Source organism: Girardinichthys multiradiatus, chromosome 10, assembly GCF_021462225.1.
Source record: "Girardinichthys multiradiatus isolate DD_20200921_A chromosome 10, DD_fGirMul_XY1, whole genome shotgun sequence".
Lineage (NCBI taxonomy): Eukaryota > Metazoa > Chordata > Actinopteri > Cyprinodontiformes > Goodeidae > Girardinichthys > Girardinichthys multiradiatus.
In genome coordinates this window covers 6,737,715-6,756,695 of record NC_061803.1, presented here as the reverse complement: position 1 = coordinate 6,756,695, position 18,981 = coordinate 6,737,715, and the positions used below count along the sequence as shown (strand labels likewise).

The 18,981-nt window shown below is 39.6% G+C and overlaps 1 protein-coding gene across 3 annotated transcripts in view; it reads left to right on the top strand.

Annotated features, from left to right (window-relative positions):
* The first annotated feature begins 3,733 nt into the window (after positions 1–3,733).
* plce1 (phospholipase C, epsilon 1) overlaps positions 3,734–18,981 on the top strand; it is a 131,991-nt gene continuing 116,743 nt past the window's right edge. For all 3 annotated transcript variants that reach the window (XM_047377258.1, XM_047377257.1, XM_047377259.1), the window contains exon 1: positions 3,734–3,885. The gene's annotated coding sequence lies outside the window, so the exon portion shown is untranslated. The remainder of the gene's footprint in view (positions 3,886–18,981) is intronic.

Genomic DNA, 18,981 nt, shown 5'->3' with positions numbered 1-18,981 from the left:
CTCTGCAGTAAATAATCATTGATGACAGAGGAAACAAGGTATAGGGTGAGAATGGTTGCCAGACATTCCAATTCAGTGACAGACACTCACACACAGCAGGCTTCTACAGAGCCACAGTTATTGTCCTTCTGTCCGATGGTTCATGCTGCTAACCAGAGGCAAGACAAAGCTGCTTTTAGTTGCTGAGGGAAACATTTCAGTAACTCCTATAAATGATAGCCACACCAATGGAAAATGCAACTTCAAAAATGACATATGTAAATATGACCTGCCATTTCTGTCCATTTTAAATTTGATTTCTAAATAAAATCAAGTGCTTTGCTCTGAGCCACTGAACAGCTGGTGTACCACAAACAGAAGCATTAGGTCATTATGCTCTCAAGAAAACAGTAATAAAAGGATATATGCAGTGTCTGTGTGGTCTTATTTCTCCTAACCCACAGAGATGACCACACCACTGTGGTGTCATCTGCAAACTTGACAATGATGTGGTTGCGGTGAGCAGGGGTGCAGCCATAGGGGAGGACGGTGTAGAGCAGGGGGCTCAATACACAACCCTGTGGAGAGCTGGTGTTGAAGCTGTGGGCCGAAGATGAATGTTGATCCAGGCTGACCCTCTAGCTGCTACCCGATAGGAAGCTGTGGATCCTGAGTGTGTAACCGACTATATAAACGTCTGTGTGGATAACACCATCCCCACAAGAATCGTGAGATGCTTCCCCAATAACAAACCTTGGATCACCAGTGACCTGAAGGACCTGCTTAACAAGAAAAAAGAATCTTCAAAGAGGGAGACAGGGAATTATAGAGGAGTATACAGAAGCAACTTAAAGTCATAAGTCAAAAGACAGCAAGGAGGTGTACAAGAAGAAGCTGGAGAGCAAGCTCCAGCAAAACAATATCAGAGATGTGTGGACAGGGATGAAAAAGATCACATGCTTCAAGCAGATGATCAGACCGATGGAGGTCTGGACAGAGCCAATGAACTGAACACATTCTTCAATAGGTTCAGTTCAGAAACAAGCTTCGTATCCTCCTCTCCCGCTCACAGCCAAACAGACATTCCATCTTCCTTTGACCCACTGGACCCACAGCTGTCCAGTAACACCTCACATTTTTTATCATCCACCTCAGCCCTAGACCCTTCTGCTTCTACATGTTTGCCTTCAACCATATCAGAAGATCCTGATGCTCCCTTTGCTTCCCCCTTCTACCTGTGTGTCTCAAGAAGTCAGGTGAAGATGCAACTGGAGAGACTGAATCGGAATAAGGCTGCAGGTCCAGATCATGTCAGCCCTAGAGTCCTGAAGGCCTGTGCAGAGCAGCTCTGTGGGATTCTGCAGCACCTCTTCAACCTTAGCCTGGCCCAGAAGAAGGTTCCAGTGTTGTGGAAGACCTCCTGTCTTGTTCCGGTACCAAAGAAAACTCACCCATCAGTCCTCAATGACTGTAGACCTGTTGCCCTGACATCTCACATCATGAAGGTCCTAGAGAGACTCCTGTTGGCCCACCTGAGTAAGCAAACAGTAAACCATCAGGACCCCCTTCAGTTTGCTTATCGCTGTGGAGTTGGAGTTGAAAATGCCATCATACACCTGCTTCAACAAACCCACTGTCATCTGGACAAAGCCAGCAGCACTCTGAGGATCATGTTCTTTGATTTCTCCAGTGCATTTAATACAATCCAACCTGATTTGCTTTGCCAGAAACTCCAGAAGACTCAGGTAGAGGCCTCAACAATCTCCTGGATCAAAGACTACCTGACAAACAGACCACAGTTTGTGAGACTGAAGGGTTGTGAGTCTAACCAGGTAGTCAGCAGCACAGGAGCACCACAGGGGACTGTACTCTCACCATTCTTTTTCACTCTGTACACCTCAGACTTCCAGTACAAGACAGACTCCTGTCATCTGCAGAAATACTCGGATGATTCTGCAGTCGTGGGGTGGATCAGAGATGGACAAGAAGCTGAGTACAAGAAGGTGGTGGACCGCTTTGTGGCATGGTGTGGAAACAATCATCTCATTTTCAACGTGACTAAAACAAAGGAGATGATTGTAGATTTCAAGAGAAACAGGAATAAGTCAAAAACTATTTCTATCATGGGAGAAGACGTGGAGGTGGTGGAGGAGTATAAATACCTCAGTGTTCACCTGAACAACAGACTAGAGTGGAGATGCAACTGTGAAGCCATCTACAAGAAGGGACAGAGCAGACTGTACTTCTTGAGGAAGCTTAGGTCCTTTGGTGTTTGCAGCAAGATGCTGCATATCTTCTATAAGTCTGTTGTGGAGAGTGTGATCTCTTCTGCCATCATCTGCTGGGGAAGCAGCATCAGAGCCAGGGACTTAAAAAAGCTCAACAAGCTGATAAAGAAGGCTGGCTCTGTTCTGGGGACTCCTCTGGAACTTCTGGAGATCATTGTGCAAAGAAGGATTCTTCATAAAATGAAGAACATTATGGACAACCCTGAGCATCCTCTTCATGAGACTATCCTACAACAACAGTGCCTTCAGTCAGAGGCTTCTTCAGATCTGCTGTAAGACGGAGCCTTAAAGGAGATCCTTCCTGCTCACAGCCATCAGCATCCACAATGGCTCTTTGAAGAAACCTTCATAATGAGCTACAACAACATTTAATTTCCCTTTGGGATTAATAAAGTATTTTTGAATTGAATTGAATTGAATATGATCCAAGACCAGATGTTCAAAGCATTTCATGACCACTGGTGTCAGTGCAACTGGCCGGTAGTCATTAAGGGTGGAAATGTGGGGTTTCTGGGCAAGGGGACAATGATGGGGGATTTCAGCCAGCTGCTGTGGGGTGTAGGGTGAAGTGCAGCTGCCTGTGATGGCACCACCTCAAAGTGGGCAAAGAAGAGGTTCAGCTCCTCTGCCAGTGAGGCGCATTCGTCAGCAGCACCGAGGTTGGTCTTGTAGTTGGTGAGCTTCTGAATCCCCTGCCACATCTGCCTTTTACATTTAAAGCAATGACCTGGAAAGCCTAGAGCGGCTGCAACGGTGTGCGCAGCCATGTTTCATGTACCACACTCCTGTTGAAAAGAGAATCATTAGGTCTGACCTTCCCTCTATCCAGGACTTATGCAGGTCTAGGGTCAGGAAATGGCAGCTAAAATCTGCGAAAAAAAGACTGGTTCTCTGATAATGCTTGATAGTCAGAGTTCCAGAACACCATGCATACTTGGACTGATCTTACATTAAATTTTATTGTAAAGTCAATTGTGTATATATGTACATTTAAAAAATATTCTTTATTTCAACTGTTATATATACAAAAAAAAAAAAAAAAAAAGAAAACTAAATCCTCACTGAGAGCAAAGTGTAATGGAGTCAAAATCCTTGTTTGTCTGCACAAACCTGGCAATAAAGCTGATTCTGAAAAAAAGTAATATCTTTGTATTTTATTCATCTTAAACCCAGTGTCACGTTAGCATTGTGTCTTAAAAACGTGATAATTTAATTTATGTTGTGACATTTCAAATGTTCTTAGGGAACAGAAGTCAGCAGGGGCCCTCAGGCAGCCATTTAGCCCATGGACATGGCTGTCTCTGCATAAAAACACCGTCTCAGCTTTATACCAACTGATTAAATCTTCCTGACGACATGAGAGCATCCAGACAGCTTTTTGTGGATCAGTCACTTGAGGATTAGTTTTTCAAAGAAAGTTCTGGGTTGTCCAATATTCCGATGAGCACCTTGAATGCACCACAGAGGACAGCGCGGTGTCCCATCGCAGCACGGGCTGCAGCGTCAGTTGTGTCCGCCAGAGTGGTGAAGCAGGGTCTCAGTCAAAGACAACCAAGCAGCGAGCTGAATTCCTGCGGCGATTTGGTTTATGGTGAGCTGATTGACAAAAGACTGTTGGGTAAGTGTGTGCTGGGCAGACCTCAAAGTGCCACTTCAGATAACTTTTGATATGTTTCATGACACGAGTCGTTTGGTTATGGGAGCGGACGATTTGAAAAGTTGTTGGTAGTAAAGTTCACTCAGACCTGCTGGACAGTAAAGTTCTCGCTTTTCTCCAGCGTTTCTCCTTACGTTAAGATGAACCTACGTGCAATGTGCCTCTCAGTTTTAACCCGGTGTTAGACTAATAGAAACAGAAAGTCTCCTGAAAAAGATGCCAGTAGTTCATGTTATTTGTGGGTTTTTTTTTTTTGGAGGTTCCCCGCGTGATTATAACGACAGAAAAGCACGTGCTGAAAGCCTCGGTTAAAATAATATTCCTGCCAAATTATGCGCGTTTTCATTTTGCCCAGACTTAGATGTTTTCAAATGGTGTGAAGCTGGACAACTATCCTCATTGTAACGGCAGGTGGTGTTTGTGCAGAACACCTCCGCCTCAGCTTTAAAGTTTGACAGGTGATGTCAGTGTTTACATTGGGGTCTCCTCGGTGTACCGAGGGGCACAGGATCTTTTAATCCATTGTGTAACTTGTTTCTGTGTGAAAAGCAAAGACATGAATCGGTTTCAAACTGAAAATGAAGAAACGTAGTGCTAATATCAGGGGGGTTGCTAGGATCTAGAAATATTGGAGGCTTGACCATATCCAGGGTCAAAAGTGCCACAATCCAACAATAAAAAGAACTGTCCCCCAACAAAAATGAGTATATATATACCACACACATATATATATATATATATATATATATATATATGTATATGTATATATATACACACACAGGGGTTGGACAATGAAACTGAAACACCTGGTTTTAGACCACAATAATTTATTAGTATGGTGTAGGGCCTCCAATACAGCGTCAATTCATCTTGGGAATTACATATACAAGTCCTGCACAGTGGTCAGAGGGATTTTAAGCCATTCTTCTTGCAGGATAGTGGCCAGGTCACTACGTGATACTGGTGGAGGAAAATGTTTCCTGACTCGCTCCTCCAAAACACCCCAAAGTGGCTCAATAATATTTAGATCTGGTGACTGTGCAGGCCATGGGAGATGTTCAACTTCACTTTCATGTTCATCAAACCAATCTTTCACCAGTCTTGCTGTGTGTATTGGTGCATTGTCATCCTGATACACGGCACCGCCTTCAGGATACAATGTTTGAACCATTGGATGCACATGGTCCTCAAGAATGGTTCGGTAGTCCTTGGCAGTGACGCGCCCATCTAGCACAAGTATTGGGCCAAGGGAATACCATGATATGGCAGCCCAAACCATCACTGATCCACCCCCATGCTTCACTCTGGGCATGCAACAGTCTGGGTGGTACGCTTCTTTGGGGCTTCTCCACACCGTAACTCTCCCGGATGTGGGGAAAGCAGTAAAGGTGAACTCATCAGAGAACAATACATGTTTCACATTGTCCACAGCCCAAGATTTGTGCTCCTTGCACCATTGAAATCGACGTTTGGCATTGGCAGGAGTGACCAAAGGTTTGGCTAAAGCAGCCCGGCCGTGTATATTGACCCTGTGGAGCTCCCGACGGACAGTTCTGGTGGAAACAGGAGAGTTGAGGTGCACATTTAATTCTGCCGTGATTTGGGCAGCCGTGGTTTTATGTTTTTTGGATACAATCCGGGTTAGCACCCGAACATCCCTTTCAGACAGCTTCCTCTTGCGTCCACAGTTAGTCCTGTTGGATGTGGTTCGTCCTTCTTGGTGGTATGCTGACATTACCCTGGATACCGTGGCTCTTGATACATCACAAAGACTTGCTGTCTTGGTCACAGATGCTCCAGCAAGACGTGCACCAACAATTTGTCCTCTTTTGAACTCTGGTATGTCACCCATAATGTTGTGTGCATTTCAATATTTTGAGCAAAACTGTGCTCTGACCCTGCTAATTGAACCTTCACACTCTGCTCTTTCTGGTGCAATGTGCAATCAATGAAGACTGGCTTATATATATATATGTATATGTATATGTGTGTGTGTGTTTGTGTTTCCATTATCCATTATATATATATCTAAATATCATGTAAATGTTTTAATCATGGGCTGCATGGTGGCGCAGTTGGCAGCACTGTTGCCTTGCAGCAAGAAGGTCCTGGATTTGAGTCCCGGCCAGGGGTCTTGCCCTGTGATGGACTGGCGACCTATCCAGTGTGTGCTCTGCGTCTCGCCCGTAGACTGCTGGATTCAAATAAACTCTTGTAAACTCTAACATTTGGGCGTTAACCTGCACAGCAGTTTAACTGCTGACCAATCACCTTGTCTATAGCACTGTTAGCCCCTCCCACTGAATTTGATGGGTAAAGGTGACAGATTAAATAAATACATGATGTACATACATGTTCTCCTATGAAATATTTAAATAAATATTGAAATTATTGTATTTGTGTTTTAGATATAATAGTTTCAAATTTGACCAAAACCTGTCAAGATATGTACTGTACATTTTGCATTTAAGATGAAAAACCTTTTTTGTCTGTAAATATGCTCTATCCAGAACTCCTTAAGTGGCAAAGTTTTGGTTTCACTTGCTTCAAATTCTGTAAGAATAAATCTCCTACTTAGCACCATTTTGCTATCTGATTATTAAAGGACCTATCCTTAATCCTGCACAAATTCGAACCATGAGTGAGAAGAACAGTCTAGTTTGTGGTGTAAGAAGGAAAAAAAGCACAATGGAAATTACCAGTCTGTTTTCACTCCATCCTAGTTATTCCTATTCTATCCTATCCTAAATAATTCCAGTCGTAAACTATGAATATGGTGTGAAATAGTTGCTACTTGTATACAATGTGGAAAAAACTTTACTATCATATTTTCATTTATGATTTGGGGGCTTGTTGCAAGAGAGGAATTGACCCCCTCTGAACTCCTTTATTATTGTTATTCAGAAAACTCTAAGAAGAATCCCCTGGTGATCAGGCCAAAAACCGCCTGTGTTTTAGAATCAAGATCAGGATTAGTCTGATAGCAGGCCAGGAATGTTGCCTGTTGTGTGAATGAAGCAACACATAGCTGACATAGAAAAACATACAGTCTAGGTCACAGACCTGTGTTTACACAGCAAAGGGAGATTTGCATTTACATTAAACACATAACGACATATAAACTGGTACAATTGGTATTTTATGACATCTGAATGACATTAGTTTATGGTGGATTACACTGTCAGGTGCTTCCATTACATATCCTACCTTGTTTGAAATTGATTATTTAGTAAAATATTGGAAACAGAAGTCAGCATATCATGCGTGGGGCTCTAAAATTACCATCAAATTGAACCTACAACTCCTCTATACAGTAGAATACCTGAACTTCTAACTAAACAAGTTGTTTTAAAACGGTTGTATTTGATGTAATTGGTTAAAAAATATGCTTTTACATATAGGATATTCATTTGGTTTAAAATGTAGCCCTTCTGTAACTGTAGCCATTTGCATTTTGCATTCTTATTTAACTGTTGTCAATATATTTTACCTCATAATTGTGACGTGCGATGCACTTGGGCAATTGGGGCAGATATTTCTTAAGTTAAGGAATCTGGAAAAGACGGAGAGGACTGGTTGGACTTGTTTTCAAAATCGCTGCAAGTGCAGTAGATGCTTTCCTTTTTTTCAGCTCCACACACTGTAAAGATGACAACACAGCCATGTTGCGTTTGTAGACTGTTGAATTTGTCCATAACCGATTGTGGACCTACAGAAGTTCTGACGTTCAAACCATTTTCTGTGATCCTAACAAGGTTCCACATACTCTGTTAACCTACTGAAATGAATTTTTGGAAATTTATGTGACAAAACAACACAAGCAGTGCATAGTTTTGAAGTGAGAAAAAAATTATGTATGATTATCTAATTTGTTTACTTATTATTTACTTATTTTACTTAAATTCTGAAATCTGTGATGTACATCTGGTTTTAGCCATTGTTAAAGAAAGCAAATTAATGAATAGGTGCTCTGGTAAAAAGAGCTAAATTTAAACTTTTTGGCCAACATGTCAGGGAAACCGGCACAGCACATCATTCAAAAAAAGACCCTGCCAACATTGAAACATGGTGGTGGCGGCATTATACTGTGGAAAAGCTTTTCTTCCTCTGGAGCAGGAAAGCTGGCCAGAGTCAATGAGAAGATGAATGGAGTTATACAGGGCAATCCTGGAAGAAAACCTGTTAGAGGCTGAGAACTCGTACTTGTGTAAAAATTTATGCCAATAGACTCCACCCAATTTGACTGAACTTGCGTTATTTTGCAAAGATGGATAAGCAAATGTACAAGCTATTAAGGGATACCGTCAAGTATTGCCTTAATGGGCCTGAATACAATGGTATGCAACAGCTTTCAGTTTTTCAAAAAAAAAAAAAAGTAAAAACTCTGCGTATAATAGTTTTCACACCACAATAATACACTACTTTGTTTTGGTCTACTGCATAAAATACCTGTGAAATAGTTTGACATGTGTGGTTGCAACGTTCAAAGTTCAAGGGATAGGGATACTTTTACAAGGCACTGTATATTCTGTCGAAGCCTGCGTCCCACCACTTGCAGGATTAGTGACAAAACCTTGTTAGGATTAAATGCTTTGAGTATTGTTTTAAATTTAGCACGGTGAACGAACATCAGGATTAGAATAAAACCATGTTAACCCCACAAAAATCACTGCACTTAAAGTTGACTATGAAACCTCTTTCTTTAGATCAAGGCTGCACTCCTTTGGATTTTTGCCCTGTTTTGAGCTGATTTTGTGTTAAACAATATTTTTCCGTCTATTTTGATCAACCTTTCATGATAGTAGTTTGGCTATTTCACAAAATGAACTTGACTGTTCTAAAGTATTCCATATTTGTGGTAAAATCTTAGTCATCCTATAGTCCACTATATATTGACTGATCACAGGCAGGGTGTGTTTAGCAACACATTTCATTAATACATAACACTGTGTTGTGATACTGACTCTTAAACTAAGAATCAAAGTGTATATATGGTGATTAGAGCTGTACAGAATATGAAGTTGTCTTCATTGCAACATTGCAACTGCAATTGGCTCGTTTGATTTAATTTTTGGTAGGCTGTGACATGTCACCTTAAGTGCCGAGCATTCATGCTCTGCATGCCAACAATTTTGGCCTTGCCTTTCGCTGCTCTTGATGCTCACACCTGATATAGATACCTGACAGACATGCTGAAGCTCACAGAGGATGATGTGGTGATAGTAAATGAGAGGGGTGAGGTAGATGTGGCTTAATCAAAGTAATATCCAACAATAATCATGTAATAACATATTTTACTTACATCATTCAGTCCTACTTGTGATGCACCTATGAATCGGGGCTGATGAAAATTAGGCAGTTTTTCCCTCTGCTGTGAATGGTGATCATCAGATCAAAAACTAAAAATTCAGATTTGTTTTGTCCTGTTTATTAGAGGCATTTGTAAGTTGAGATTTGATCTGCTGATTCCAAGTTTGATAAATGTTTTTTTTTTTTTCTAAGGATTCTAACAAATAAAAGAGAAAAAAAATGCAGCTGAATTTATGTGAATAATTTCAGATGCAGTGCAAGATTACAAGAGTTTTCAGATTTATGTATTAAGGGCTCAAACATTTATCTGATTTTTATTGAACTCAAAAATGAGCGTTCTATTTTTTGATGTGTTTATATCCTGAAAATGGTGGTGGTTCTTAGTTTTGATGCATTTCATAATTAGAAATAAAAATTACGATTTTTCAGTATTTGACTTGTTGATCAGAGCTGCTCATGGAAACATACAAATGTTTTGATATGCTGGAGCAATAAAGCACAATAAGATTGTGAAAGCAGTGCAGTGATTGTTTTTCACTAAGCTCAGTATTTGTTATAAACAAGCATGATCTCGTTATTGACTGAAATTAACAGGAAAATAATTTGGCTACAATTAGGACAACATAATAGGAATTGCTTAAATTATTTGGGCTGGGAATTGTTGCATCGTTCAATACTAAGAACAAGGAGGAAACAACATGAAATAGAGTTGAAATCTATGTGACGAATGACATGCAACAAATTTCTGTGTTGGAACTATTGTTTTCTGTCTCCTTCTTGTATCTGACGACAAAGAATTTGTATTTTAATAGAAAGAAAAAACTCAGTTAATAATGAAACAGATACCTGGACAAAAGGGAGCATGATCACATGGTCACAGTAAGCTTTGTACCATATGCAAAGCATAATACTGACTTCTGCGTTACTCATGGTGCACATATGTGATGTTACTGCCTTGATTTCTCTGCTGCTCAAGACAAACATGCACAGTGAGACAAGGAGGAAGCCTTGTTTAGTCTTCTCAGTGCTACTCAGTGTAAGTTATCTTCTATGCATAAAGGCCATGCACACATGCATTCAAGTATTTATTCACTGTAAAAGCTCAGTTTGCTCTCATTCTCATGTTACACATATATGTGCACAGACTGAGCTCTTCTCCCTTTCTGTGCAGTTTCCATTGCCGCCTCTCTCGCAGCCCTGCCCTCTAATCAAATCCATATGTTCTACAGATCCCTTGCATGAACACTCTGTTCTGTTTGCAGCAGTGCTCCCCATGAAACCAGCCTGCTGCTTTGTGACAGAAAACGTTTTTTAGCCATTTAACCTCTATTTAACCAGAGAGTAGAAAACTTCCCTAAAATCCCTTTTACAAAAGTGTCCATGCCAGGATATGCTGCTGCTAAGGATACTTAAGATAACCCTATATTATCGACAGACATTCTGCACACTAATGAATATTTAGGGTAAAAGTTAACCGCTAAAAGATGGAATGTAGATGTTTCATCGTCTTCACTTTGTGTGTCTGATACTTCACTATTCATGGCTAATTCAGTCTTTTAAAAACTGGTCAGGGATTTTCTTTGTGTTGGGGTTTTGAGATTTTTTTTTTCTTTTTTTTTTTATGAGCTGTTTTTGTGGCTGGTTTGAGTAACAACCATTATGAAATGTTTATAGCCGTTGGATCAGACCAAACAAGCCAACCTCATAAAGGGTAACCAGGGAGAATGGTAACAATGCACAACAAAAAGCCTGACCTTGACCAAAATGACAAATCTATGACCTTATATAATTTAATTATATAGAAAACAAATATTCAATGAAACTCTATTTTGCAACTCTGAGATGAAAGCATAAGCAGATTTAGTCTCTTTTCCAAAGCTAGAGAAGAAATGCAGTCTTTTATGTTTGTCTTCTTAAAGTTGTCCATCGCACATGCTAAACTTCCTGAACTTCCATATAGCAGTGAACAAGGTGCTCACACATGCTGACGATCAGTTAATTAAACAAATTTAATTATTTATATATACATGAGGAGGTATTAGACTCTTACCACAATGTTTGCACGAAAATGTAAAAAATGAAACAATTTTAAACTTTTATTTGAAAGATAATTGTTTTTAATTCTGCTGCTAAAATAACATAACACGCTGAGTATTGCAATTGTAATAATGTTATAACATTTAAATATTGTTAACTTGATTTTGATGCATAAACCTAGGCAAAAACATAACATTACCAGCACATTTGGTAGTAGTTTTCATAAAGTCTTCTTCTTTGTTTGGCTGCTCCCCTCACACAGCAGATTAATAGCCTTTTCACTTGTTTGTCTAAGAAGCTGATATGAGCTTGGTAATTAGTCAGGCTATCAGCTCAGGTAGCCAGCTTGTTGGTATTTTCACAGACATGGTGTATGTACATGGCTAACTATAGTTTTAAAACAACAAATTCTTAATAAGACTGATTCTTTAGTTTCTATGCCTGGACATGACTTGTACTGCAGATTTTTGCGAACAGCCAGAATTTTCTTTTGTAAGCGGGGGAATAGGGCTGGCTGACAGGCAGTGCAGTGCAACAGGTGGAGGAAGGGCCATGCTGCCTTACTTCAAGTTCTATACAACCGGAGAAAAGTTTGTTTACTCCGGCACTTTCTCTGACATCTCAGTGAAAGGACTTTAAACCGTACAAGCAGTGGAATGGAAGTTGTGCATCCTTTCTCCATTTTTAAAGTCTGTCACATAAGAATTCATATTACAGAGATTTATTCAAATGTTTGAAAATGAGTCATTTGTTTGGTAAAGCTGCAGTAGGGAGTTCTGAGAAAACTTGAACTTAGCCTGAAAATTTGAACAAACACACCTCACAGGTCCCTCCCACTTGCGCTCTGCTGTGCTTACAGCCCTCCCTCCATAGCTCCTCCCCCAAATTGGAACCTGCCGTGGTTGTCATTGGTCTTCTGTTTACCTGTCTTTGTTTTCTGAACAGGTGCCACTCAAGAAATTGGCAGTTTTCCTGTAACATTAGGTTGTTTCTCTGACATTAGCATAGCTACAGCACACTGGCAATCTTAAGCTTGAACGACGGTTTACGCTGTGCGGGAGAGGGGTGTGAGCAGCGCGTACGCAAGCATGATTGACAGTGCTAAGACATTCCTGGCTCCTATTGGTTGTTTCTGACAGGGAACGCTGTTTTTGCAAATGGCAGTAGGACAACAGGGAGGAGCCAGAGGAGCTTGATTTTCTTTTTTTTTCACAGATCATAGTGACAGTTTTAACAAGTATGTAAGAAATAAATCTTTACAAAAGATACCCAATGAGGCTTTAATTGTGTGATTCTAGCCAGTCAAGACATGCATGGTTAGTTTTACACACAATACAATAAATGGAATTGAACCAGTTTAAAAAGTCGAGTGTAGAAGAGCTTACTTTAATTTCTTAGACATTTATTTACGTCATACTGTGCAGAAACCAATGAAAAAATGTGTGCATTTAGGATCATCAGACTTGAAACCTTCTATAAAAAGTGACATGGGACAAAAATGGTGACTTTGTACTTTAGATTTCCACATACTTTACCTTTTGAAAAAATGAAAGTTTACAATTCAACTTTTGTGGGTGGAAAGACTTTCTGTTTCCGTTTTGTTGTTATAAGGCATTAAGCCATTTTGTAGAATATTGCTTTTCTTGTTTTAAAGAAAGGAACAATAAATAGCAGATTAACTGAAGCCGCAGAACAAATAAATTGCAGGGATATAATATTTCGTAATCATTTACTTGACGAATTGTATTAGCCATAAAAAGTGGCACAAAGATTAAGGGTTAGATGTATAGAATGGGTGACTGGCAAAAAATAGCAAATCAGATTTTGAGATTAATACAGATTCACCTCTCTAATCATTATCTGACAAGGTATATTACGAGTATTACTGTTGTGGTAAAGGGAAGTTCAATGCATTGCCATGTAAATAAGTTGTGGCGCTAAAGAATAAGAAAGCACCTTCAGCTGGTGTTATAAATGATGGGTGGAAAAAGGTTGTCTTTATAATTTAGAGGAAGGTCATGCCCACAAGCTTAGATGGTATTTCATTTTTTTTAAAAACATTTTTGAATAAAATATCTTAATGAAATAGCTGATACATTTATTTCTTAAATAAAAATACAGGAGATGTTTTTCTAGGTGTGGTTGTTAATTTGTATTGCCATCTGTCTATGGCTTTTTCAGAGCGAGTTACATTCCTTTAAGAGTTGTGATTCACTTGTAGTCATATAATGCATATTTTCTTCACTGATCTCCCCTTATAATGCCGGGTCAGATCAGGTTGAGATATTTATGCAAAACACTGATGTGGATCAAAGAGCATTATAGACCAAAAAAAACTAAATGTGATTTGATCTTTTTGTTTTATTTATGCTGAATATCAAACGTTTTTTGTATGGATGAACCAAAATTGTACTTTGTGATGCAAATCTATTGTGTTCCAGGTATGTATCATGTAATTGAAGCTTTACACATTTGTATGGAAAACCCTTCAAAGTTTATGATGCATAAACTACTGCAGTCATACCAAGAAAATGTTTCAGAAAAATGTGTCTTTTAAGGACCACTTGGTACTTTTGTTTCAAGATTATAGTTCTATATTGTTTAAAGAAATAGTTTGCAATACTACTTACATTTAGAGGTACAGTGTATGTGCAAATTTAATGGTTTGGCCATATTGAGTGACATTACTAAATCCCTTTACAAAGCTTTGAGTTATTCATCTCATTTGTATCAAAGAATTTGTGGCTGTAACAATAATCGCCATGAAATCTGCATCTCATTTGTTTGCAGCCAAGTTACAGGAACTTCTTCCTATTCCCCTCAACAATGTGCTGGATTTTTTTCTCCCTCTGAGTCCTGCAGAACAGAAAAAGGGGATTCCTTTCTCCCCTGACCTGGTTGTTACATTTCAGAAATGCTCCTGATCCTAAACTAAATCTTTGCGTGAAGTATTTAGTGGAGTAATGTGGAGGATAAAAGCCGTTTCAACTCGGCTTTATTGCAGCTCTCCCTGCATTTACCCAATTTGAACACTAACTTTGCTGTATTAAAGATAGTCTGGGTAGACTATTCACAACTGTGAAGTGTGAAGTTTTCAACCAGAACCAGTCGTTGATTAGGCTTTACTTCTCTGTGCTGTGTGTGAGGGCGGGTCTAATCACATACCAGGCTTTGAGTCATCATTTGGATGAGTTGGGGGGAATAATCCCTCCTGAATGAGTGTTAGAGAAAAGGCTTTTGTGTGAGAGTGAAGTCCCCCTATCGAGGGGATAAACAGTGATTTAGGCCAGGGCTTCAAAAAGCTGTTCCACCTCCCGAGATAGAAACTCATTAAAACAAATTACTCATTAGAATAACAGAGAGCTTCCTATTATTACATATATAAAGGACAGTAGTTCAATGTCCTGGGTTAAAAAATAAACTGCGGCTCTTGTCTTGCTGTCAGATTAATTTAAGGCCTTATTGTTTGATGTTTTATTTCTTTTTATCCATCATCAGTGGCCACCATGTTGTGTTCTGGCACAAGCAATCAAGGCATGTTTCCTCTTCTGAAACATTTTCCAGGAACTTGGGTTGTTTTCTAGGGTCATGCTTTAACTCTCTTTTTGCTACTGCATGTATCTGAGTAAAAACTGATCATCCAGGTGGAAATTTACCTTTGAAAATTGACCTGGTCGCCAGCTGAGCAGCTGTGTACAAAAACAGGTGGAGGAGGGGCAGTTTCTCTTTAGCATAAACCTAAATAACCTTATTAATTTGGAAATTTTTTATAAATGTATCATAAAATAAAATTAATTTTGTCTCATTGGAGTTTTGCTTAGTGCAAGAACCATGAGTCTGATCTGTATTAAACATTCATCGAAATGACTACATGTAAACTTAAAACGAAACTCATGGTGATTGCTTATTGAACTTGGCTTAGAAAGCCCATTTCTTATGCTTCTTTTTATCTCAGTCTGTCTCTTATTCACTCACTCGTCTTTTACTCTGTCTTTCATTCACAAGAAGACCACAAACAGAAAGCCCAAATGTTCCTTAAAACCTTAAATAAATAAGATTAACAAGTCGGGTTTGGAGCCATCTCGAGAAATTGTTAATGCAGTGTATGATTTAAAAAAAAAGTTGGCTGCCCCAGTGATAGTACTTACATCTGTTTGACATTACCGTACATAATGTAGGAAGTGAAGTAGAAATGATTGAACGTTTTCTTGGTCAGTGCACTTTAATCTGTGTGACCTGGTTTCCAGTCTGTGGGTGTGTTTGCATGTTTCAGTCTACAGTTATAGCCTTGGGCTGAGATTTAGCCTAGAAGAGGCATTTGATTTCCCGGGGAGGTCAGAGTTCAGCTGATAGCTGGAGCCACTTTAAACATGTGTTAGATTTTCTATAGGTTCTTCTTTAGAGTTGAGCTCGTTCATCTTTATTACTGACTGTTTTCAGTGCGTCCTCAATAAAGCTGGTCTTTTAACCTGCTTTGGTTTTGAAACATTATCAGCAATAATTACAGTCACAAGGAGATGCATAGAATACCTATTCCAAACAACATTTAATATACCTACAGTGTGGAACTGCTGTCACATTTTAATTTCAGAGATTTAAACATCAATTGTTAAGAAACACAGCTGTCTGTTAGGTTGCTCAGTATATTGCTGCAGGATAAAAACCTGCAGTGTGCAACTTCAAAAATCTCAAATTCTGTCCTAGGCTTGCCCTCCTAACTCATAATTGAGCCGGTTCATAACACAACATGTGTCACACTCCACCTTTAACCACATCATCATCAATTAGATAGCTAACATCAGTGCAGTAACAACACAAGCTGACATCCCAAATCATTTTTTTATCTGTTGCTTAACAGCTACGGTGCAGTCAGTGTGTTGTTGCCATGGCTGTGTTCAGTGGTTGGTAACTCTGCATTCATGATACGCCTGAGCTTAGAGGTAGTTGTCAGCAAAGATTAGCAACAATTAGATTTCAGGCAACTTGGATTAAAGACATGTACATACATGTTTGCAAAATGGCTTATTAAAAAAAAAGATTTACAGCACAAAACATAAATCATTCTGTTACTGGAAGTTTGATGGGATATTCAGGTAAATCTTGTTTGCTAACTTTTGATGAGTCAGTTGGGACCCGTTGGTTTGCTGTAAGACATTTAGATCATTCTCTCATAGGTGAACTGGTCCGATGTACTGACATTTTAGTTGATATGAGCAGAAACAGGAAATTGTGAAATTGTTTAACTGCATATTCCTGGTAATCAGATAAGATTTTGAGAGCTTTCCTGCTGAGATGGACCGGTGGAGATTTTTAGGTGGATTTCTGAAATCCATTATTTGTAAAGCTTTAACCAACAGATTCTGATTTTAATTATTCCAATTCCTCTCTATAAACTATGAAATATAAGAAGTTATACTGTTGAAACCATGCATTTAAATACACTGCATAAAGAAACTCATTTTCCCCACAGACATTTAATTATAACGCTTTCCTCTTTCGGGTGAGCTGGAAAATCAAAATTATTTCCATTTACAAAGTTTCTCTTAATTAAATGCGTAGAAGAACTGACAGTGTTGAGTTACATGACTCGGTCATTTTTGACAAAATCAGCCAGGGAATGTTTTGTTCCTAATGTTGGCAGCTCTTGCTGGTCATTTAGAGACAGCCATTATTAATCTTATACTTTTGCAGCTTTAGGGCATTTTGTATCCGCTTTGATAACTAATGAGTTAAAATTATTTCCTATAATCTATACATATCTACTGTAAGGAAATGTGGTAAGTGACTACATAAATATTATCTCTCAGCAGGAAATGGCTAAGAAGGATTTTAGTTAGATCAGAGGTCATGATCTGTCATATTTCATCGGTTAATTGGTGCAGAATTACAGTTTGCTGAAATGAGGTGTAAGAAAAGCTCTTTACACAATAACAGTCACTTAAATTCTATTTAGTTAAATTATGTTTTTTATGTTGCGCCAATTATCAACACGTCATCTTAAGGCACATTGCAACAAAAAAGGCCAATTCAATCCAATCATATAGACAGATTCCAAGTCAAGTACATACACTCCAAATTGATCCTAGTTCTCAAACAATTCAGTTAAATTCAGTTTATTATTCAATTCAATTCAATTCAAAAATACTTTATTAATCCCAAAGGGAAATTAAATGTTGTTATAGCTCATATTATGAAGGTTTCCTCAAAGAGCCGTTGTAGATGCTGATGGCTGTGGGCAGGAAGGATCTCCTGTAGCGCTCCGTGTTACAGCAGATCTGAAGAAGCCTCTGACTGAAGACACTCTGTTGTTGTAGGACAGTCTCATGAAGAGGATGCTCAGGGTTCTCCTTAATGTTCTTCATTTTATGAAGAATGCATCTTTCCGCAATGATCTCCAGAGGTTCCAGAGGAGTCCCCAGAACAGAGCCAGCTTTTTTTATCAGCTTGTTGAGCTTTTTTAAGTCCCTGTCTCTGATGCTGCTTCCCCAGCAGATGATGGCAGATGACTTATTCCTGTTTCTCTTAAAATCTACAATCATCTCCTTTGTTTTAGTCACGTTCAAAATGAGATGATTATTTCCACACCATGCCACAAAGCGGTCCACCACCTTCCTGTACTCAGCTTCTTGTCCATCTCTGATCCACCCCACGACTGCAGAATCATCCGAGTATTTCTGCAGATGACAGGAGTCTGTCTTGTACTGGAAGTCTGAGGTGTACAGAGTGAAAAGGAATGGTGAGAGTACAGTCCCCTGTGGTGCTCCTGTGTTACTGACTACCTGGTTAGACTCACAACCCTTCAGTCTCACAAACTGTAGTCTGTTTGTCAGGTAGTCTTTGATCCAGGAGATTGTTGAGGCCTCTACCTGAGTCTTCTGGAGTTTCTGACAAAGCAAATTAGGTTGGATTGTATTAAATGCACTGGAGAAATCAAAGAACATGATCCTCAGAGTGCTACTGGCTTTGTCCAGATGACAGTGGGTTTGTTGAAGCAGGAGTATGATGGAATCTTCAACTCCAACTCCACAGCGATAAGCAAACTGAAGGGGGTCCTGATGCTTTACTGTTTGCTTACTCAGGTGGGCCAACAGGAGTCTCTCTAGGACCTTCATGATGTGAGATGTCAGGGCAACAGGTCTATAGTCATTGAGGACTGATGGGTGAGTTTTCTTTGGTACCGGAACAAGACAGGAGGTCTTCCCCAACACTTGAACCTTCTTCTGGGCCAGGCTAAGGTTGAAGAGGTGCTGCAGAATCCCACAGAACTGCTCTGCACAGCCCTTCAGGACTCTAGGGCTGACATGATCTGGACCTGCAGCCTTATTCCGATTCAGTCTCTCCAGTTGCATCTTCACCTAACTTCTTGAGACACACAGGTAGAAGGGGGAGGCAAAGGGAGCATCAGGATCTTCTGATATGGTTGAAGGCAAACATGTAGAAGCAGAAGGGTCTAGGGCTGAGGTGGAAGTTTAAAAATGTGAGGTGTTACTGGACAGCTGTGGGTCCTGTGGGTCAAAGGAAGATGGAATGTCTGTTTGGCTGTGAGCAGGAGAGGAGGATGCGAAGCTTGTTTCTGAACTGAACCTATTGAAGAATGTGTTCAGTTCATTGGCTTTGTCCAGACCTCCATCGGTCTGATTATCCTTCTGCTTGAAGCCTGTGATCTTCTTCATCCCTGTCCACACATCTCTGATATTGTTTTGCTGGAGC